Source organism: Bubalus kerabau, chromosome 13 (assembly GCF_029407905.1).
Source record: "Bubalus kerabau isolate K-KA32 ecotype Philippines breed swamp buffalo chromosome 13, PCC_UOA_SB_1v2, whole genome shotgun sequence".
NCBI classification, from domain to species: Eukaryota; Metazoa; Chordata; class Mammalia; order Artiodactyla; family Bovidae; genus Bubalus; species Bubalus kerabau.
This window is the reverse complement of record NC_073636.1, coordinates 21,762,866-21,787,550: the sequence shown is the minus strand read 5'-3', so window position 1 is coordinate 21,787,550 and position 24,685 is coordinate 21,762,866. Positions and strand designations below refer to the sequence as shown.

Genomic DNA, 24,685 nt, shown 5'->3' with positions numbered 1-24,685 from the left:
GTATAGGATCTATGAATTTCCTGGGGATGGGGTAAGGAATGTTTTTGGGGAGGGGGGAAGTACATTGACCATTGCAGGGTTAGAGGTACCAACCCTCCACACAGTGGAAAATCCTCCTATAATTTATAGCTTGTCCTCTCTATACATGGTCCCTACATACTGCATGTCTGAACCCATGGATTCAACCAACCACTGATCACTACTGAAAAAAATCCACATACAAGTGGAAGCACGCTGTTCAAGCCCATGTTGTTCAAGGGTCAACTGCAGTTCAGTTTGGTAGGAGATCAAGGAAGGACAGAACAAGAAACAATTATAGAAGATTAGTATGGAGAAGGCCACTTGTAGTTCCCAACTGGGTTTGTTAGGGTAGAGAGTTTTGAGCTAAAACATAATTCATACATCCACTTTAGGAGAAGTGTCCTGAAGGAAGTGTACAGGACAGGGACGGAGCTGTTGTCATTCTATTGCTCAGTCATGTCCAACTCTTTGCAGCCCCTTGGACTGCAGCACGCCACTCTTCCCTATCCTTCACCATCTCCCAGAGTTTGCTCAAACTCATGTCCAATGAGTCGGTGATGCCGTCCAACCATCTCTTTCTCTGTCATCCCCCTCTCCTCCCACCTTCAATCTTTCCCAGCATCAGGGTCTTTTCCAATGAGTTGGCTCTTCACATCATGTGGCCAAAGTATTGGAGCTTCAGCATCAGTCCTTCCAATGAATCGTCAGGGTTGATTTCCTTTAGGACTGACTCGTTGGATCTTCTTGCTATTCAAGAGACTCTCAAGAGTCTTCTCTAGCACCACAGTTTGAAAGCATCAATTCTTTGGCACTCAGCCTTCTTTATGGTCCAACTCTCACATCCGTATATGACTACTGGGAAAACCATAGTTTTGACTATATGGACCTTTGTCAGTGAAGTGATGTCTCTGTCTTTTAATATGCTGTCTAGGTTTGACATAGCTTTTCTCCCAAGAAGCAAGTGTCTTTTAATTTCATCCTCAAGATATCCCTAAAGTGACTAGCCCTTAAGCAGACCAAAAACCATCCTGAGAGTTTTCTGACTGCTTAAGTTATGACAGAAAAATGATTTTCAAACTTATATCCATCTTTCAATATGAACAGCTTATACCTTTATGCCTACTTGTTCACTATGAAAGCAATCTGCATTAAATAGCATGTTACCTCAGAAAAATCAATACATCAATATGCGAATTCCTGAGGATTCCCAGGCAATAGTTTTCTAGTCATTCTACATTAATTTAATTGAAGTAAAAATAAAATAAATTCAAGTAAATGAGGTTATACTGTGAAAATGGAATTACAGCTGTATTTTTGTTCCCTCCAATGAAGTCCTAAATAGATAAGACAGAATACATCAGTTCAGTTCAGTCGCTCAGTTGTGTCTGACTCTTTGCGACCCCATGAATCGCAGCACGCCAGGCCTCCCTGTCCATCACCAACTCCCGGAGTTCACCCAGACTCACATCCATCGAGTCCGTGATGCCATCCAACCATCTCATCCTCTGTCGTCCCCTTCCCCCCAATCCCTCCCAGCATCAGAGTCTTTTCCAATGACTCAACTCTTCGCATGAGGTGGCCAAAGTACTGGAGTTTCAGCTTTAGCATCATTCCTTCCAAAGAAATCCCAGGGCTGATCTCCTTCAGAATGGACTGGTGATCAGCAAAAATCAAGTGTCAGATGTAGATAATAAATTATTCCATTCTACAAAACGGAAATCCTGTGAAATATCTGAATGGATATAGAATGCGAGGTGCTTTCTCCTGACTTTTTCCTTCAGATGGCATGTACAATGATTACTTTAGCTGTCTATTGGTAAAGATTGGCTTATAGGAGATTTTCATTCAAAATGTTAGTAAGAATAATAAAGGATAAAAATTTTGTCCTCAGGAAATAGTGTGAAATGGGCTGACAGAGAAAGTCAGTCAGTATGCAAGCCTTGATCTACTTTTTCTAAGTACCTTCAAAGAAATTGCTTTAAAAGATAAGCCCATATATTTTGCTTAACTAAGTCAATTGTACTTTTTTTACATTATTATTTTCACAACCTCTGCCTGTTCCAATGCCTACATATCCTGTTGATTTTTCATCAGTTTCAGCTCACTGTATATCATTTGCTATAAATTACTAAACTTCTAACAGCTCAAGTCAAGCTTTTAACATGATTTAAATGCACGCTTCTGTCACCCCTCTCATACTTCCAAAAGTTAACAGCTGTCACTTTCTTTTCTGCACTCTTTGAAATTAAAAGACAATCACCAAGGCTTGGAAGAACATCATTTCATCAGTGAAACAGAATATTCACTGTCACATTTAAAAGAAAAGAAATAGGTCACTTTCTTTTCATTCTATATCAAGGATGATTTAGAGTAAAAAATTTTTTAAATCATGCCTAGCCATCACTGAAAGCATGGTGATTATAAACCTCTTTAAGGAAAACAATTTTAGTGTTCAAGAAAGATACAAGCTTGACGGCTCTGAAACGGAAATTTTATCTTTCCCCTTCCAATCTTTCTATTTTAAACCAAATCCAAAAGAATCCATTTTGATGCCAACACTTTCAACCTGCTGTAAGTCTGAACTGTTTTTCCAAATTGTAAACAAGAATTGTATTTTTGATAGACCTGTTCTTCTGTTTGACTGTTCAAACCAAAAAACGGAAGTTCTCCTCGATTTCTCCTGCTGCCTCATCCTCCATTTCTCTACATGCTCTTCACGCTTAACTACCCAGGGTGTATGTATTCTCTCTCCTACACACAAACACACTCACAGACATATACACGGAATGCCTTAGTAGCAAGTTCTAATGCTTCTGCCCCCAGATAAAACCTCAAATGCCTCTAATCCTCCCCCTCCCCACTCAACAGCCCTCATCCACATCACCATCACCCGGGCCTGAACTTCTGCAACAATTGCAATGGTCTCTGTTCTCACTGTTATATCCCTAAAATTCATTGTCTACACAGCGGTCTAAATATTTAAAACTATAAATATTTAAACTATAACTATAAATATCATCTCACATCCTTGACATTTTTCAGTGGCTCCACTTGGTTTCCAAACTGCTAAAGAAGCTGAACACTGGCTTTGATATCAACTAAGATCAGTCTCATCCTCCTATTCATAAAAGCTCCAATGACATTTCTCTTCAGAGTACAGGAGGCTTTACTTGCCTTAGATCCTCTTCTTCTAGCTAAAGCTGGAACTTTCATATTGTCAGGTTTGGGCTCTAATGCTCTTCCCACCTTGCCTAACCACCTTATGAAATGGACAGTTTGACGCCCCATGACACCCCATGACATGTCACCACATGACAGATATGACACCCAAGCTTGTCAGTTTCCTTCAGAGCATTTTAACATTTGATAATACCTGGTTTACTTCTCTGCTTGTTTACCCCTATCTCCCACTAGAACACAAGCCTCATAAAGCAGAAACTTTTACTGTCCATTCTACTGCTGGATATTAAATGCTTAGTATTACATGTTGACATGTAGTAGATGCTCAATAAATATGTGTAAAATCAGTTCAATAAATAATGCATAAATATTGCATTTGACATAGTTTTGATACATCATTCCTATTAAAATCATTTACTCTTTTCCCAAATATTGGGTTGCCAAAAAAGTTCATTTGGGTAGAACTTTTTGGCCAACCCCATACTATAGAAAATTTACACTGCAAAATTAACTAGTAGCATAAAATAAGGTCTAAGAATGATGACTACAACATCTGGAGTTCCCAATTTTAAAACAATATACAGAAACTACAGAATTCTGTGTTATCCATGTAAAGTCAACTAAAAAGAGATAAGATTAAAACCTCCCCCACCCAAATCAAACAAAAAAAGAAAACCTGCCTTTAAGCTGACTGCCAATAGGCCAGACAAGAACAAGTTGGTCTAGTCTGTTTAAAATATGTCCCTATGTCTCAGAAACTTAAAGAAAGTGACAACTAGCCAGTTTCTCTGTAGAATTTACAGACAGTTCAATATATTGAACCAAGATTGCTGCTTTTCTAATAGGTACACAGGCAAGCAGGTCCTTTCATCCCAAGCAACCATAACAGAATGTCATATATTTAACATATTTTTCCCTGTATATTCTCTGAACCGACCATGGAGGCAATGCTCTGATTAAGTCTGGAATTGTCTAGGGGGTCTTGACTGCTAAATGGAACTTCCTGCATTTCAACTCCGATTAGTTTCATACAGTCAAAGGTTTAATTTTAGGTGAACAACTTTGGGTTTGGTTTTGAGATCCTATGGGAGAATCCACACTGTATTTATTCAATTAAAGTTGAATGAATTGAGGAGGTTGACTATCATTACTTATGTGAGGGTCATAAAAAATCAGTGTCATTTCCTGAGAAATAGCAGCCAGTCAGCTGGTGGAAAGGCTGACTTGATATATAATTCACTGTATGGTCTAAATAACAGCTGCTGTTAAGTACTCGAGTAGGTCAAGAGAGAGCTTTTGGACACTTGAGTTGTTAGATAAGTCCATTTGTAACTCAGAAATTCTTCTGTTTGAGTCACAATCTGATACTAAAGAGAATATCAAACAGACCAGTCTACAATGCCTGGAAAAGCTGACCATGAGGCAGAGGCTACCTGAAGTCATAACAGCAACCTAGAGTGTGATTTTGGCAAAGACAGAAAAAAAAAGTATGATTTTTTAAAATATCAAAATCTATATTATTGATGAATTTAAAATCACATGAATTTTAAAATAAGATATAAATCTTCAAGCTTATTAGTCAATTAATAATTAATAGTCTTCTAGCTTATTAGTCAGACCTTATATTCAGATTTCTTAAGAGTGTCAGAAACTTCCTTAATTAGGTTCAACTTCCTCTTTCGTTAGGGGTATTTTAATGGAGAAAAAAACCCAGGGAAGTACAATTTTTGGAGTACTTTCAGTACGGACTTCAAAGTTCCCTGAATTAGATGAATCAATAAGAACTTGTTTTTGTTTCTTTTCAATTTCAGTTTAACAACAGTAGACTATAGAAGGAACATTAATGACCACTCTTCTCTCATATGACTAAAATTGGCCAAATTTGGTCATTTCTAAATTTGTAGAAAACAAATATTAAGTAAATATTTTAAATCATAACCTCTGAAGCATTTGTGTGCAGGATAAAATATCCTGCATCAGCAAATTCAGTAGACTAACTCCTTAAGTCCAAACGATAAGAAGTTATCATTGTAAGTTGCATAAGTTTCTAAGGAATCATGAAAGAGCTTGTTTTAAAAGGACAGTAACATGCAGACAAAGACTCTTATTTTACAGTAAAGATTGACAGTCTTGTTAATGAATCAATCTCTGAACAAATATTTATGCCAACAAAGGTCCGTCTAGTCAAAGCTATGGTTTTTCCAGTAGTCATGTATGGATGTGAGAGTTGGACTATAAAAAAAAGCTGAGCACCAAAGAACTGATGCTTTTGAACTGTGGTGTTGGAGAAGACTTTTCAGAGTCCCTTGGACTGCAAGGAGATCAAATCAGTCAATTCTCAAGGAAATCAGTCCTGAATATTCATTGGAAGGACTGATGCTGAAGCTGAAAATCCAATACTTTGGCCACCTGATGCAAACAACTGACTCATTGGAAAAGACCCTGATGCTGGGAAGGATTGAAGGCAGGAAGAGAAGGGGATAACAGAGGATGAGATGCTTGGATGGCATCACTGACTTGATGGACATGAGTTTGAGCAAGCTCCAGAAGTTGGTGATGGACAGCGAAGCCTGGCGTGCTGCAGTCCATGTGGTCACAAAGAGTCAGACAAGACTGAGCGACTGAACTGAATTAAACTGAATACTTTGCTCTGAAAGGGATGTTTCAAAGGAACTAGTTACAGAGTTAAGGGTTTTGTTCTTAATGAATCCACCTGTGGCAGATTCATTTTGATATTTGGCAAAACTAATACAATTACGTAAAGTTTAAAAATAAAATAAAATTAAAAAATAAAAAAATAAAAGCATGAATTAATCTACAAGCCAAGGTGCTGGTGCAGGTCAAGATTGTTTGGCTAAAAACTACCAAACCAAGGTTCAGGTTCATATACTGATTTTACATTCAGGATTCACTCATGTATATTCAGTACTGAAGCAACCATTTTATAGTCTGGATATAGTAAAATCTTCTACAAGCCACTAGTGTGTGGTATTCCAATAGAGACTTTACTAGGAGTATGCCACAGCAACTAGATCTTGGGTTTGTGAGATGTTTTCAATTATTTTCAAAACTACTTATTCATTAGCTTAAGTAGAGACTCCATTTCATTTTCCAGATTCATAATGAAAATGTCAGAATGGTGTTACACCCAATTTTCCTGTTTGGGGGTATCTGGATAAGTAAAGACAATACAAAAAATTGAGTTCCATAGCTTCAGACCAAGGTTGTTCACAGGGAGGCATAGAATCGTAGTTATCTGGGGACAAGAGGTTAAATTCAAGATATTACTAATATCCAGACAAAAGGGTTGAGAAATGTGATATGTTGAGATGGGAAAGAAGTTGTACTTGGGGTAGAGGGTGGAAATTTTAGATAAAATGGCTAGGGAAAAATGACTTTTGAAGATCCAAGGAAAAAGTTCAGATGATGTGGGAGATTGATTTCAGAGACATATCACTCCCTGACATACTATTTATCTTATTTGTCTTGTTTATTATCTGTCTCTTACTTGTCTAATTTATTATCTTACAAAGTAAACTGCATGAGGTCGAGAATTTTTGCCTGTTTGATCACTGTTCTTCCCCGCTGCCTAACATATAGGGGGCATTCAACAAATACTTGTTAGAAAAGAAGGAGGGGAGGAATGAAGAGAGGGAGAAAATACCACATTAAAGAGAGTTTGTCCTTCAATAAGTCACTTTGGTTCCCAAAAGTTGGGCTATAACAATAAGCTTGCCTATTAAATATGGTTAAAATCATCAATATGTCTTGTACAACTTAGTTTTTCTAAAAAATAATGTTATTAGGTTATGACCGACAGGGCACATATGCACACACATACACACACACATATGCTAACTACTCTTTTTTCAAGTTTCTACTTTGTAGTCCAATGTGTAAGTAGTCCCACTGACAGAAAATTCTCCATTATCAAATTAAATTATAATTTTCTATTAGATAGTCACACACAAATCAGTTTATATTGAGAAATGATATTCTTTTTACATCCTAATATAAGCACCATGGGCTTCTTTTGTGGCTCAAGCTGGTAAACAATCCATCTGCAATACAGGAGACCTGGGTTCAACACCTGGGCTGGGAAGATCCCCTGAAGAAGGGAAAGGCTACCCACTCCAGTATTCTGGCCTAGAGAATTCTATGGACTGTATAGTCCATGGGGTCACAAAGAGTTGGATACGACTGAACAACTTTCATAAGCACCATTCCTATTATTTTGGGCTTCCCAGGTGGCTCAGTGGTAAAGAATCCACCTGCCAATGCAGGAGACACAGGTTCAGTCTCTGGGTCAGGAAGACCCCCTGGAGAAGGAAATGGCAACCCAGTCCAGTATTATTGCCTGGGAAATCCTTTGGACATGGGAGCCTGGCAGGTTATAGTCCATGGACATGAAAAAGAGTTAGACACAGCTGAGCAGGAGCACCTATTATTTTAGCCCCCTAATAGCACTCTGAAACGTCAATTTCATTTATCACATTTCAACTGATGTTAAAGGTGAATCTCTGATTTACCCCTATTGTTCCTATTAATTGTTTTTCTCTGCATCTAACCTCATGTGCTCCCAGAGGATATTCAGGTACTTATGCTCTGACAAGCACTGGAAAAACGACCATGTCAGTATAGCTGTTAATTCTTTCATTTCTGCATATCAGAATTTTTTCCCACTTGAATATTAAAGGTCAAATTTTCAACTAGCCTTCAAACACACAAAGAATTAGTATTTTGACATGAACAATGCTCCTGCCCAAATCAGGCTCTTCACAAATGAATAAAGGAGCATCTATTCTGTGCATTAACTAGCTTTGCTATCTAAGTATATACTGTATGTGTGTTCTCATTTATTAAATAATGATATGACACTTTACTCTTTAAAATATAAAAGATATACAAAGCAGAATTTTTGAAAGGGTAATAACTGTTATGTTTAAGGTAGATTCTTTTATTATTAATAGCTTTACATAAGAAAAGAGAAGCTTGGACAAGCGAAGCTTGGCTCAAAGCCACAAAAGTCCCAAGTGACAAGGGTGGAATCCACATTAAGCTGTCTCTTTCTCCAGAACTCAGAGCATTAATTGAGCTAGCACACAAGGACAGAATTTCCTGATTGTAACCACAATTTTCCGTTGAAACTATCAAGCATAATTTATAGAGAAAACTTCCAGCCATTAATGGAGAAGTGGATGTAGGAACCATTGGTCACGGTGTATGAAATAGAATAGAACATCAAAATCAGTCTTAATTGAGGGCATTGTGTTCTCTCTAGTCCTCCAGACACAGAGAAAATCATTCTGCAATGCCATCCTCTGCTTGCTTGTGCTAAGACCCTTGTTTATTTTCTCCATTTTCCCTTCATTAGAGTTTGAGACTGGACACCAGCAGAGGGCTGGGGCAGGAGGAAAGAGAACACATCTCTGTCTATTTTCCCCCTTACTTGAGGCCCTGATACTAATACTTTGAGCATTCGAACCCTGCAAAGGATACCTGGGTGCTAATTTTAATATTTAAAAAATGTATTACAAATTGTCAGTTGTGAACTTAAAAATTCATTTTACTGGAATTGCTTGAATAAGTTTATTTAGCCATTTCATCCTTGAACATTTTAAAACCCTTCCTGGGGACATGATTTCATTTATTTATTAAAATGGGTAGTATAGCCTCCAACAACATCTTATGGAACGCTTAATTTTATAAGACTCAGGTTTCTCTGGTGGCCTAGTCATAAAGAATCTGCCTGCCAATGCAGGAGATGTGGGCTCAGTGCCATGTGGGGGAAGATCCCCTGGAGAAGGAAATGGCAACCTGCTCACTGATTCCACAGAGATTTAGGGACATCTTTAACAAGCATTGTACTTTCCAAGTCCTTAGGGGCGGGAGATTCCAATGTGAACAAAACCTGTCTGTATTTTAAAGGAGTTTAAATAAAGTAAATGCAATGCCTGACTACAACAAAATTTGCAACTTGATAAAAATAAAAATGTTAGAGTTGTACCAAGAAAAAAACAGAGAAAGACATAAATTAGCCTGATGGGATCACAAAAATTTTTAAGGAGGACAAAACATTAGTGCAGGATTCAATAAAATAAGTACATTTTTTCCCCAAGTAGAATTATGGGCATAACATTAGCAAACTATGATAGCAGTAAAGCACAAGATGTTTTTTGGAGAAAACAGTTATCTAGTTATCTGAAACTTCAGTGAGTAGGGGAAGAAAGCCAAGTTGCAGAAAACTTCAAGTAACTTGCCCAGGGACACAAAGCTCGTGTCGGCGTCAGGATTCAAGCCTGGCTGTCTGGGTTCAGAGTCTGTTTCCATAACTACTGCACTATACAACACTGTATGAGCTTCTTTTTACTGTTGCAACAATTTAGCATTAACTTAGGAGCTGATCAGAGAAGGCAATGGTACTCCACTCCAGTACTCTTGCCTGGAAAATCCCATGGATGGAGGAGCCTGGTAGGCTGCAATCCATGGGGTCGCTAAGAGTTGGACACTACTGAGCGACTTCACTTTGACTTTTCACTTTCATGCATTGGAGAAAGAAATGGCAACCCACTCCAGTGTTCTTGCCTGGAGAATCCCAGGGACAGGGGAGCCTGGTGGGCTGCCGTCTATGGGGTTGCACAGAGTCGGACACGACTGAAGTGACTTAGCATAGCATAGCATAGGAGCTGATATAACACAAATTTATTATCAACAGTTATGGAGGTTAGAAATTGAAAATGGCCCCACTGGGCTAAAAATTAAGATTTCCCCAGAGCTGCATTCCTCTTGGAAGCTCTTGGGGATTGTTTGTTTCTCTGCATTTCCCAGCTTCTGGAGGTCCCATCACTTCCCTTTCTTGCCTCATGACCCCCTTCCTCATCTTCCAAGCCAGAAGTCTAATTAGCATCTTCCAATCTGTCTCTCAGGCTTCTGACCCTCTCACTTGTAAGACCCTTGAGATGACACTGAACACACCCTATTAATCCAGGATAAGCTTCCCACTTCAAGGTGGCTGATTAGCAAACTTAATGCCTTCCTAAACTTACTTCTCCTTAGCTATAACATAGTCATAGGTTCAGGGGAATAGGGGGTGGACACCTCAGGAGAGGCTTTACCCTACCTACCACAAATAGGATATTATATTTGGTTAGTGCAAAGGAATGGAGTGGAAGCTGAAGATGGAAAGAAAGGTTATGGAGCTCAGTGAATACTAATGATTCTAGGCTTCAAAGTCTGTATAGTCAAAGCTATGGTTTTTCCAGTAGTCATGTATGGGTTTGAGAATTGGACTATAAAGAAGGGTGAGTGCCGAAGAATTGATGCTTTTGAATTGTGGTGCTAGAGAAGACTCTTGAGAGTCCCTTGGACTGAAAAATCAAACCAGTCCATCCTAAAGGAAATCAGTCCTGGATATTCATTGGAAGGACTGATGCTGAAGCTGAAGCTGCAATACTTTGACCACCTGATGAGAAGAGCTGACTCATTGGAAAAGACCTGATGCTGGGAAAGATTGAGGGCAGGAGGAGAAGTGGGCAGCAAGGATGAGATGGTTAGATAGCATCACCAATTCAATGGACATAAATTTGAGCAAACTTCAGGAGATAGTGAAGGACAGGGAAGGGAAGCCTGACATGCTACAGTCCGTGAGGTCTCAAAGAGTCTGACAGGACTTAGCGACTGAACAACAGCAAGCGATGAGAAGCTCCTCCATAGCCCCTCCCACATTACTAGAGCTGCATTATAGGAGTTAACTCATTCAGGCAGTGGTATGTACAATTAATTAAAGGACAAGACAATTGGAGTCAGGGGATTCAGCTGAGCTGCTTTGAGAAATTCTCTAATATACCAGGACTGATTCATGATGATGTTGACAATCTTTTCAAAGTTGAAAGCAGTCTGCCTGAGCCATCCACATCCTTAATCAGTGGGTGGAATAAATTTGAGTGGCTCATCGTATCAGGTCCAACTTGAATGAAGATTCTCTTCTGTGGTCTTGTCCAAAATTATAACAAAGGATTTTGGAAGCTGGTGTGAAAATACATTTCCAGTCCTCTGGTAACTCTTTTCAACTCAACAGGGTAGAGGATGATATAAATCTTTCATATCTGATTGGAGTGAATTTTAGGCTCTGTCACATCAACTGAAAGTGCTTTGATGGGGTTAGATGTAGGCTTTTCTCCCTCAAGACAGTTAATTCACCAATATCAAGAGGCAATTGAGGGGGAGAGTGGGACGAATGGAGAAAGTAGCATCAACATATATACTATTAGATGTAAGATGGATTAGCTGGTGAGAAGTTGCTATGTAGCATGGGGAGCCCAGTCTGGAGCTCTTGATGACCTGGAGGGGTGGGAGAGAGGGAGGGGAGGGAGGCTAGAGAGGTGGGGGATATTTGTATAATCATGGCTGATGTGTATTGTTATACGGCAGAAATCAACATAACAATGTAAAATTTTAAATATATATTATATATATAAATTCAAGACAGAAGAAAAATAAAAATGAAACAAACCAAAGAAAAAGGCAACTGAACTTACTCGAAGCATCTAAGTGCACTTACGAAGGACAGGCAAGACGATATGAAAAGACTGTGGAGTCCTTTGCAGGTCAGATGAACCTGAAGACAATTCAAGTCACATACAAACTGCTCACAGCTAAGGATTTCACTAGTACTTCAAGGCTAAAAGCTATCCCCCAGCTCCATCAGGACTGCACAGGGAAAAACAAGACACCCAGGCGAAGAGAACTGAATCCAGGCCAGCATGGCCTTGGCAAGGCTGATGGTTGGTGAGTGTTGCCAACATGGCATTCGTTTCCAAACAAATTGAAGGTTTACAGGATGGGGATAATGCCTAATCACCAGCATGGCCACATGACTTCGCTCTGCTACAAACACAGCAAGATTTTTTAAATTGTTTCATCAGACTATCTTTTTGGCCACATGGACACTGACAGAAAGACAATCTCCTCAATGATGAGCCTCTCAGTACAGTCAGTAAGTCAGCAGAGGAAGCCCTAAAAGGACAAATAAGACCACAAGTATTCATGTATCTGAACAGCAATATTAATATAAAGTTCATTATGACATGCACCAATCTGAATGGTTTTTTCCAAGAAAAATTACTGAATACAGAAGTTAACAAGTAAAGAAATACATATTTCAAATCTATAATATGTAGCATATCCATGCAAATTAATATATATTCTAAAGGCTTTCATGTCATAAGTTGGAGAAAAAACAGCTTCTTATTCTGGACCTTATTTCCATGTCTTTAAAATACATCAGCCAATGAGGTGTGACAGCTTCTTAGTCGAACTATACCATCATTTCTCTATTTCTCTAGAGAATATTTATTATTACCAGGCTACAAGAAAATCCCTCTAAAGCAACTGTAACTGAATAAAAAAGAAATACTACACCTCCGAGAAAGTATATCAGACCGATTCCTGGTTTATAAGGATGTTACAGATATTTATCTTGCAATTATAACCTAAAATCCTTCAATCATTATCAAATTTACCATGTAGCTACTTCTGCATAACAGCTACCAGGAAGTTAAAAATAGCCCACAACTTTTTAGAGGAAAGGGGCAAGAGTTGATAGCCAGCTACTTTAAGGTACAAAGACCACATTCTATCAAATGTGGCAAATGATCTTTCCAGTGAACAATGCACAGCAGAAGTCTATCTCCTCCATAAAGAAACACAAATCACCTTTATGACCATCTGCTCTTCCAAGTAAACAAGTCCCTGAAATAATTCATTTTCTTCGGATGGGTCGATCAGATTTCACAGGTCTAAACGGACAAGAGAATACTTCTCCTATTTTAAGTATTTCTTCAGATGAGTGGTACTGTACTAGGGAGACAGGAAGATAGGAAAGAATAGGAAGAAAGTCCAGTGGCACAGGGAGCTTTGTTTGGTCTAATATTTTACAAAGTACAGCAATTTTTTTTTTTTTTTTTTGCTTTAATAGATCTTGACCAGCAAAGCTATGCCCATAGCATATGGCAATGCTTATGTGCTCAACTACTCTGTGAAATAGATCTTACATAATGGCTGCCCCATTAAAATGCTTTCACCCTGGCAGAGGGCAGAAGTGAGAGCTCTGTCATCTACCTTGTTTCTGAAAGAAAGATGGCAAAGACAGAGAAATCCTTAGCATTAGAAGCTGAGAATATTCTCGGAGACCTAAAGAGATTGTACAGACCAATAGAAAAACACTTAGACTCAGCAGCAATTAGAGTACATGCTTACGTCAAACAATGTCCTGTTGTTATAAAACTCCTATAGCAGGAAAAATGCCCTATTACATAAGCAAGCAGCCAAGCAGTGTTAAATCCGGATTATTCAGTGGCTAAATATATAACTTGTTGGGGGGGGGACTCCATTCTCTGGCTGCTGCTTCCTTCTCTTTTGAAAAGTTCTCAAGCTAACCCTGAATTTTAGCCATTGTACTATTAATACATGGGCTTCCCTGGTGGCTCAGCGGGTAAAGAACCCGCATGCCAATGCATGAGGTGTGGGTTGAATTCCTGACTTGGAAAGCTCCCCTGAAGAAGGAAATAGTAACCCACTCCAGTATTTCTTGCCTGGGAAATCCCATGGACAGAGGAGCCTGGCTGGCTACAGTCCATGGGGTCCCAAAGAGTGGGATGGGACTTAGCCACTGAACATCTATCAAGTACGTAGAGATAGAAAGTAAGCCTTGCTTAAAACCAAAATAGCATCTGTAAGTAATAGTATGGAAAAGAAATAAGCTTTTTTTTTTTAAGGTGGAGAAATTATAATTAATGGCTAAAATACTGATTTTGAACAAACTGGGGTCGTCACTATTCATTATAAGCATCTCCTCACTATTACCAATAAGCACTGGTTGCCTTGGCTTTTCCCCCATAAATATTTAAATTACAATTTGGTCAACTGAAAATGAAACTATATAATATATTTTGGACTGCATCTGAGAAGAAAAGATTAGACTTTTCTTTGCAGTATTTTTGGAGAATCCAATTAGGATTCATGAAAAATCATGAAAAATGTTTGAGCCATGTAAAATAGTATATAAAAAGTTACAAAATTTGCCTAACATAGAGGACATTTATGAAATCTGTTAATGGAACCTCCATAAGATAGTACTCAAAATCGTTAGGGAAAACAACTACAAAATATCAGACAATGAAAATCTTGCTATTTCAGGCAGGGCAGACGGTGTTGTATAATGCTACTCGGCTCGCCACATGATATTCAACAGCTTTTACCATCTGGACAATCTTTTCTTCTCGACAGCATTTCTTTTCAATAGCATTTCCAATATTTCAACTTAAGTCCATTTATTCTTTCTCTGGCCTTTGGAAAAGATACAGAATGGTTGCAAAATTACTCCCATCTTTACAAAAGAGCAACCATGGCTAGTTATGAAACCTCGCCCTTCAATCAAGATAAATAGCACCGGAGTCTTTTGCTTTTTGTGCACAACTCTTCCATCACTGTGGAAACTTGACTCTAAAACCAAAGTTCTTAACTTTTGAAATTTCAAACACAATCTAAAAAAAAACAAACAAAAAAAAACGGCTTGACTGAAGAAGTGTACCTCATCTCATGAAAGGCAAAAATATATATTTGTCTGAAAGGAAATAAGAAGACCTATGTGGAACACTGTACATGCCACATAACAGGAATTCAGTAAATGAGAGTTTGGAATTCAAAGATATGAACTGGAGGGGGCGGGAGGGACAAAGACAGACAAAAGGAGATGAAACTTGGGTGTCCTTGTGCATTTCCGTGAATGAAATATAAAGTTCTTTGTAGTGTTCATAGTCACAAAAGGCATTCTTCTTTCTCCCATAAAGATGTTTAAAAGGATAAACATGGATTAGGCATCATTTCAAGTAAGACTTCCATTTGACCTGGCTTTAGAGAAGATTTTAAAAAAAATTAAAAAGGAATTTCTAACAAAGATTCACAGGAGACATAACAGATGTGGGTTTGATCCCTGGGTGGGGAAGATTCCCTGGAGGAGGGCATGGCAACCCACCCCAGTATTCTTGCCTGGAGAATCCCCATGGACAGAGGAGCCTGGTGGGCTACAGTCCATGGGGTCACGAAGTGTCAGACATGACTGAAGCGACTTAGCATGCGGTGTGCTATGACGTAACCCAGTGCAGCTGGCTCCCTGGAATGACTAGAACCCAGAACTGGAAAACCAGCCAGGCTCCAGCAAAATTCTCTGCCTATAATTTTCCACAGAGCAGCTTCCTCTGCTCCCAGAGCTATGCAATGCCACCTGTGGGTGCCAGCATTCACTGAGACAGTGCAGGAATCAGAGTTTAACTTTCTGTCACAGTTCTCAGTTCCAGGGGGAGTGGCGCTGACTGGCCCATCTCCATTCAGGCTTCCACACTCGGTCTGTGCAGCAGCTCAGGGGCCCACCGGTCATCACGGCTACAGTTCAGGGGCAGACACTGGGGTTGACCATCAGAGCACACACGTGACAACTGAGAGGGACACATTAGCTCCCCAAAGCGAGAATACAGAGCAGACACGTGCAGTGCTGCCTTTATAAATTCCAATTACTTTGAAACTTATATTTCCAGGGAAGTGTCTTTGAAAGCTCCTATATCTAGGGATCAAGAGCACTTATTCTTGAAATAAAACAAAACAGAGGCATGAGGAATCCTGTTAGGGATTAAGAGCCCTGTTCTTCCACAGCATAGCTTTGTCAGTTGGATCAAACCCAATTTGAGTTCTGCTTTTATTAGTTTATTTACCTGTAGAAGTAGAGCATTGAATTTCTTGCTCTGAAATTCTTTAGGTCTAGAAATAAATGATTCTAGCACTTTATTTCATAATGTAATACCAGATCCTGAATCCACAAGATAACTTTTGAAGTGTTAACCACCCCACATCCCAGACAGATCTCAGATTAGAAATATTCAACGATTACAATTTGAGAATTTGAAAAGTTATTAACAACTGCTCTTTGAGAGAATTTCTTCAAGTATTTAATTATACTGCCTCAAAAGAAAAATTCTTGTTAAATTTCAAAAGTACCAAAATGTCTCATTCTTTTATTAAGCTGTAAGAGCAACAGGTGATTGGGACGTGCTTTTTATCTATTGTTCAAGGAGGCAATAATGTGGTGTTTTTTTTTCCATATTTCAGTTGAAGAGCTCAAAATGAAAATAAAATTGTAGTTGCTTAGTCATTTCCTACTCCCTGCAATCCCATGGACTGTAGCCCACCAGGCACCTATGTCCACGGAATTCTCCAGGGAAGAATACTGGAGTGGGTAGCCATTTCCTTCTCCAGGGGATCTTCTCGACCCAGGGATCAATTCTGTGTTTCCTGCACTGCAGGCAACTTCTTTACCATCTGAGTAACCAGGGAAGCCCATAGAACTCAGGCACTTCACAACTCTTGATTAAAGGTACTAGTAGCCTCTCTCTGCAGATGATGAAACACAATGAAGCTAATCAGAGAATCAAAAAAGCCAAGCAATTCTGAGAACCAATTTAATCTGTCTACTCTTAAAAAAAGCAACTATTGGGCAGAGAAATGGGGTGAAGGAGGAGACCCAACCAACAGAGATGCTCTGTCCTTCTTCCACACATATTTAAACACTAGTAAGATCTTAAATTCAACTCTATTGACTGAAGAAAATTAAAACGCTATAAAAATTTAATTATTTCCAGAAAGCTACCTTAGAAATGGTTGAGCATCCAAAAACATTGAGGTTTTTCTTTTACACAATTAAATAAACTTTTATAGTGAAGAAATGTATTTGTACATACCCAACAGGTCTTCCCTGTAGCTCAAATGGTAAAGAATCTGTCTGCAATGCAGGAGACCCAGGTTCAATTCCTGGGTCGAGAAGATTCCTTGAAGAAGGGAATGGTAACCCACTCCAGTATTTTTGCCTGGAGAATCCCATGGATAGAGGAGCCTGGCGGGCTACAGACCATGGGGTCACAAATAGTCAGACACAACTGAGTGACTAACATTACAACTACTAAGGGATATTCAATGAGTATATCCGTCTTGTAAAATTCAAGTAAGAAAAAAAAATTTTATTCCTTTACTATCCAATTAATTGAGGCCAAAATTTAGATTCATTTTAAAGGGATAAATCATACAGATGATTTCTTAGTTCTATATATCATTTTGAAAATTAGTGTGTATTTAAAACTCATGACTTCCTAGCACTTTATTTTTACTAAAAAATATATTTCCAAATTCTAGGCTTCTTGATACAAATAATTTTATAACATTCAAGTTCCTTGCTTTATTCTAAATGAAGTAAATCCTCCCAGAATGTAGTAATAGTATGACATGAAACCATGTTATTTTCCCACATTCTATTTCCAGAATGTAAGTTTGTTTAATGATAAATCTTTCTGGTTTTGAGATTCTTTCACGTACCTGTATTAAATCACCTAAATTCTTTTCAATATTTGAAAATTACCTAAATCTGAACTGATTAAAGTGACCACCTTGAATGTATGCATGCATCTGTGCTCAGTCATGTCCGATTCTTTTTCAACCTCATGGACTGTAGTCTGCCAGGCTCCTCTGTCCATGGGATTTCCCAGACAAGGATACTGGAGTAGGTTGCCATTTCCTTCTCCGGGGGATCTTCCTGACCCAGGGATTAAACCCACATCCCCTTCATTGGCAGGCAGGTTCTTTACCACTGAGCCACCAGGAAAGCCCATGTATAAATAAACGTATGACATAAAACATCAACCATATCAATATGATAATTCAATCACTGCTTTGACGTCCCAAAGTCCAAATAAGCATCTCTCAGATTTTAGAAGTGATAGTTGGAAAAGTAAATTTCCTGTCATAGCTCAAAATCTTCTACATTTTCTGCCTTTTATGCCATGTTTGTCACATTTTGCCCAACAGAATGTTTTACTAAAATCTATAAATATTACATCTTTTTCAGTTACTGTATTGTTTTCTTCTTACCACACATCATCATGTAACAGTTCTCTAAAGAAAAAAAAAAAATGGAGAGGAGAAAAATTTCAGCCCCTTCAAACCTAACTTTCCTGAGCTTTCATAATTTTAAAATCTCACATGCAAATAGGAAATGAAAGCTTAACAGTGTCACTCGATAAATCCTGGAGTCACAACACATTTTCTTGTTATGTTGGAAAAACCATGTCCCGCAAGCTAATTTGATGAAATTTAACTTCGTGGAGAGACTCTGACCTGGGGTTGACCTTGATTGACAGGAATGGATGTTTTGTCTCATTAATTTATACAGTTCCCAAACAGATATCCCAGAGGGGACATTCAAATGTGTTAATTGGTTAATTTGTTTTATTCAACAGACTTGTACCTGAGTCTCTTGGGTTTCCTGCATTGGCAGGTGGATTCTTTACGACTGTGCCACCTGGAAGCCCATATATGTATATGTGTGTGTGTGTGTGTATGTGTGTGTAAAAATCTTACTGCCACTACCGTAGTTAGAAACCTCGCTACTTCCTGTGAGCCTACATCATTACTTACAATACTAGATTATTGTAACAGACTTCTCACAGGATGTCTGCATTTTATTTCTTCCTTCTCTAATTTATTCTGAGAACACATGCCAGTTGAACCCTCCCATGACCTAAGAGTCAAGCTTCAGTTACTTCTGGTTGCCTACCCAGCTCAGGTCCATCTCTGCAGTTCTATTTCCAGGTCACCCACAACTTGGTCTCCCTATATTTCCATCTCCCTGTAGTACCAGGTAACTGAAAATCTTGTGTGTGAGAGATCAGACTCCTGCCCTAGGAACTATTTAATGCTTTTGCCTGAGTTAGAGCCTTGGGCTTCCCAGCTGTGTGACCGGCATATGGCAACGTAAGATAAGCTACATCTGCTGTATTTAATGTATTGCAACGTTGTAAGAATAGGTATGGCATTTGCAAATCAGGAAGGCTAATAATGCCACCACATGAACAGAGGTTGTGAGTTTTTATAACCATTGAGAAATCAAGTGCAAAAGCCATCCAGGGCAGAAAGAAACGTGTTAGCCACTGCTTATGCTGGGCCGAAAGCCGCAATTACAATCTGTGTCCCACAAAGCCAATGCCACACCCATAGAAGTGTGTTAAACACTCTCCCAAAGGTGTTCTGGAGATAATCAGTTAAAAGAACTAGTTCCTAAGCATCCAGTATCGTGCATCGAATCTGGACTGGCAACTCGTTTCATACATGATATTTTACATGCTGGGGCTAGTGCACTGGGACGACCCAGAGGGATGGTATGGGGAGGGAGGAGGGAGGAGGGTTCAGGATGGGGAACACATGTATACCTGTGGCGGATTCATTTTGATATTTGGCAAAACGAATACAATTTTGTAAAGTTTAAAAATAAAAAAAAAAAAAAAAAAAAAGAACTAGTTCCTGGCTTGTTCTCAAATGTCAATTTAACCAGGAGCCCTTCTTCAACCAGAAAGAAATTCTTGTTAGATGTGCCTACCCAGGCATGGCAGACCCTGCTATGAGGCATGACAATAAGCCCACGTTATTACCTTCTTGGGTTTCCCTGTTTTTCTGGCTTACATTCCAGCCACCTGTTTGTATCCCAGCAGAATTATGGTGAGATGGTATGAAGAAGCCTCTGTCCTCATGAAACTCGCAACTCAATAAGAGAGGCAGATAAACCAGCAACCAGTTAAAACACAATGGGATACACGTTATAACAAAGGTTAAGCTCAAATGACCACAGGGACATAGATGAGGGTACAATTCATTCTGCTGTGGATCCGGTAGGAAGGAGGGTTGGAAAAAAGTCGAGAGTGAGAAGGTATCATGGAAACTGGCCCTTACAGATCGGGTGGAAATGACATGAGAAGACGCATCAGCATGACCAGAGGCCCTGGAGTATGCTGAGCAGATAATGGAGATGAGGGATTGGGACAATACATGACTTGGTGAAAGGGATGAGGGCACTGGGAACCATTAACATTAGCAAAACTATTCCAGTATTCTGGGAACTATCAACAAATAGATACGTGTCACACTTTGGAAAAGGCAAATTTAATGACAGTTGTGGAGGACGGGCTTAAGGTGCAGAGGACCAGAGGACATTAGCCAATTCTAGGTATAAAAAGCTGTCAGGTGTACATCTCAATGTAACTGGAGACTGGGGCGGGGGCAAGTGTCAGAGATGTTTCCAACATCATCAAGAACATCAAAGATCCAAAATTAAAACATAGAAAGTGCTAAGATGAACTCTCACAATCTGCTAATATCCAGAAATATTTCATAATATGATCATCATTTTGGGATGAAACAGGTAATAGCAGCACGTTGTGGACAGAGGAGCCTGGTGGGCTGCTGTCCATAGGGTCGCGTACAGTCAGACATGACTGAAGTGACTTAGCATGCATGCATGCATTGGAGAAGGAAATGGCAACCCACTCCCGTATCCTTGCCTGGAGAATCCCAGGGATGGGGGAGCCTGGTGGGCTGCCATCTATGGGGTCGCACAGAGTCGGACACGACTGAAGTGACTTAGTAGCAGCATAAAAAACACTAAGCATGTTATATACATTATCTCTGGGTGTTTCCATAACCCCATTACAAATGAAGAAACAAAAGCTAGGAGACATGAAGTGAATTGTCACTAACACCCTATTCTTTCACATTGCAAAGCAAATGGGGAGTAGGGGATGGCATGGTTTGTAGCATTTACCAGTTTCCATGGGGTAAATATTCCACTGAAGTCACTGATTGCTGAGCTGGGAAGAGATGCGCATAGCTGGTCCTCAGGAGCTAGTGTGAGCTGGCCCCAATGCACCACTGGATTGATCTCACAAACATACCAGCAGGCATTTATGCAAAGCAGAGGCTGGCAAACTGCAGCCACATGCAAATTCAGTCAACATCTGTTTTTGTAAATAAAGCTTTGTTGGAACACAGCCATCCCCAAATGTCTATGTATTGCCTGTGGCTATTTTCACATTGCAATGGCAGAGCTGGATAGTTGCAGTGGAGACTTGATGCCCCCCAAACCTAAAATATTTGTTGTCTGGCTCATTAGAGAAAATACTTGCCAACTAATGATATAAGTGTAAAACAGGCAAAACCAATTTATACGATGTTAAGTCAGAGTAGAGGAGACCTCAAGAGAGATGAAGTGGGGAAAAGTGATCAAAAAAAGCACACAGTACTTCTGGGGTACTAGGAATGTTCTATTTTATCATCAGGGTGCTGGTTCCCTAGTAAGAAGATATCATGCTTACAATTAGAATATGTGCATTTTTATATATGCAAATTATACTTCCATACATAAAAACGTTTTTTAAAAAAGAGCAAGATGTTCTGAGAACAAATTTTAAAATTTTGTTTTAAACTTCTTTTTTTATATCAGAAGGGAATTAACACATACTTGTCTGTTTCATTTACAACAGATTCTGATGAATTCTATATGTATCCATAATAGCAATAAAGGCATCTATCTATCAGGTGTTATTCTGCCAAAACTTTCGATAGTTTACACTAGTCTTTTCCCATCTGTACTGCCCTGGCAGAATTTTCATGCTTCTCTCTCCACATTTAGTGCTTTCAGAATGTGAATTCGTTTGAATAGCACTCACACCAAAAGGCTGTCTATGGGCTCAGTGTACATCCTTGGGGAGTGACTCTTCACTGCTGTGATTATCATGAACTGGACTCAAAAAAAGCGGGAGGCAGATCAATCATGTCAGTGCTAACCGCCTGTGAGGTGGCTGGGCTAAGAGAAAGAGATGCCTGGCTCTGGCCGATCATCGGTGGGAACAGCCTAGATGTGTGCACTGGAGCCAGAGGAGCAGCCATGGCCAAGTCTGGGCTCCCACGGGAGATTCTTGAACATGTGCACCTCCCGTGACCAACCTAGAGAGCCCACATCTCCCTCTGAGATGAAATGAGAGGAGCTGCAGCTCTCGCTGCCTTGGCTCTTCCTCCTGCCAGGTGCCAGCTTGGCCACTTTCCAGATGGGAGAGGATACTCCTCCAGCGCCAGGCCACACCACCTGTCAGCTGTCAGGGCATTGTGTGCTCTGGCTGCAGCAGCCAGCCAGCCTGTTACCTGATGGTGATCACACACAGAGGCACCGGGTGCTGGTGAAGCCTGTGGGGAGACCATCAAGACAGCCAAAGCACCTTAGGTTCCCCGTCAGCATCTACCACCCATGACTCTGAGGCCAGCCCCGATCACAAAAAAGTATGTGTTGAAGACACTGTTGTTTAGTGGCTAAGTTCTGTCTGACTCTTTTACGACCCCATGGACTGTAGCCTGCCAGGCTTCTCTCCAGGCAAAAATACTGGAGTGGGTTGCCATTTCCTTCTTCCAAGGGATATTCCTGACCCAGGGATCAAACTCATGTCTCCTGCATTGGCAGGTGGATTCTTTACCACTGAAGACAAAAAGAGGCCAAAAACCCTAACAGTGACTTGTTTACATAACCATGATTTTTTCAAAACTTTCTCTTCTAAATCTTCAGTGGGACCCTATTTCCTCTTTCTGGAAATGGAGCAGCCCTGAGGCAATACTGAGGCCAACACTGATGCTGAAATACTCTTGACTTTATGAGTCAACAAGAGAGGGTTTTCTTTGGAAATTTTTCTTTAAAGGAAACCATTGATCAGGATGGAGGGCACATATGTATACCTATGGCTGATTCATATTGATGTAGGGCAAAAACCATCACAATATTGTGAAGTTATTATTATTTTCCAACTAAAATAACTAAATAAATTTAAAAATAAAGTACACACTAGGCAACAAAAGTTTACTGTATAGCACAGGGAACTATAGTCAATTTCTTGTAATAACCTGTAATGGAAAGTAATTTTTAAAATAATATAGGTGTATATGTATAACTGAATCACCTTGCTGTGTACCTGAAACATTATAAGTCAACTATACTTCAATAAAATATTAATTAAAAAATAAAATAGACCATTGAAAAGTCTGCTTCACTTTAGTGAGTGAATCACAAAAGGAGCAGAATATCACTTAGGGCTGGATGCTGTGCTGTGCTCAGTTGTGTCTGACTCTTTGCCACCCCATGGAGTGTAACCACCAGTCGCTTCTGTTCATGGGATTTCCCAGGCAAGAATACTGGAGTGGGTTGCCATTGACTTCTTTAGGGGGTCTTTCCAACCCAGGGATAGAACCCACTTTTGACTTGACCCAAAGTCATGGACTTGATTCTGCATATCTCAAAGGTAATGGATTACTTAAGCAGAGCACGATGAGTTCAGGAGAATATCTAATTTGGAAAGGATGGTATTCAACCATGCTCAAAAGGAAGGTGTTTTTTTGTGTTTTTTTCCCCATAACATTCTGACTTTGGGCTTTGCAACCAAAACCTCCAATGTGAGATATGAAAGTAATCTATCAAAAGATTGCTGCTAAGTCACTTCAGTCGTGTCTGACTCTGTGTAACCCCATAGACGGCAGCCCACCAGGCCCCCGCCCCCTGTCCCTGGGATTCTCCAGGCAAGAACACTGGAGTGGGTTGCCATTTCCTTCTCCAATGCATGAAAGTGAAAAATGAAAGTGAAGTTGCTCAGTCGTGTCTGACTCTTCACAAAACCATGGACTGCAGCCCACCAGGCTCCTCCATCCATGGGATTTTCCAGGCAAGAGTACTGGAGTGGGCTGCCATTGCCTTCTCCAAATCAAAAGATTACAATTTACTTAAAAGTCATTTCATGTGAAAAGCTATCTTTTGTGCTCCTTCAATTGACTGCACATATGGGTGTTGTCTCACTGTGCAGAAGACAACATAATCCTAAAGCAGAAAATCAAAAATAAAAGGAAATTGGAAAATGCCATAGAGTGTGCCAAACAAATAAAAATAAATGAAAGAAGCTGAAAAGTCTTTGAAAGTACATGTTTATTTTAATATCTGTCAAAAGCGATTCGGAACCTTGTCAGAAGAGCCTCTCTGATAACTTCAGTTGACTGACTGCATGATCTTGGCATAAATAGAAAGGCTAGAAGGTAAGATGATCAAGATCAGGAAAGATACATATTGTATTCATACCAAGAGGAAAGAAAATAAAGAAACTGGGAAGAAGGACAAGAGAAATGGAAAAATTTGAACTTTGGCAAAATCTAGAAGATAAGTAAATCAGAAGTAAGAATAATACCAGGAATTGAGCTGGTATCTGTTACTTTGTCAAATTTGTAATGAAAATTGCAAAAGCTATGTTCCATGACACAAGCAGGAAGAGACGTTGACCGGAGACCCACTGGGATGGGTAGGATATTTAAAACAGCACGTGATGTGACACACACTTGGAAAAATCTGTTTGTACAGACATGCAAGTCCTTCAGGCAGGAAGTTTTTATTAGATTTCATTATTTAATTTAAATACACACACGTACCCAAACTTCCCAAATTAGAAGGTATTTCCTGTTTTGAAGCTAAACACATTAGGTATTATTTCCCAAATTTGTCATCCTTGACGATCTAGTTATTTATGCAAGTGTG

General features: G+C 39.5%; 1 protein-coding gene across 3 annotated transcripts in view; it reads right to left on the bottom strand.

Moving 5' to 3' along the window:
* PLXDC2 (plexin domain containing 2) overlaps positions 1–24,685 on the bottom strand; it is a 423,407-nt gene that overhangs the window by 296,166 nt on the left and 102,556 nt on the right. The gene's annotated exons all lie outside the window — the stretch shown is intronic.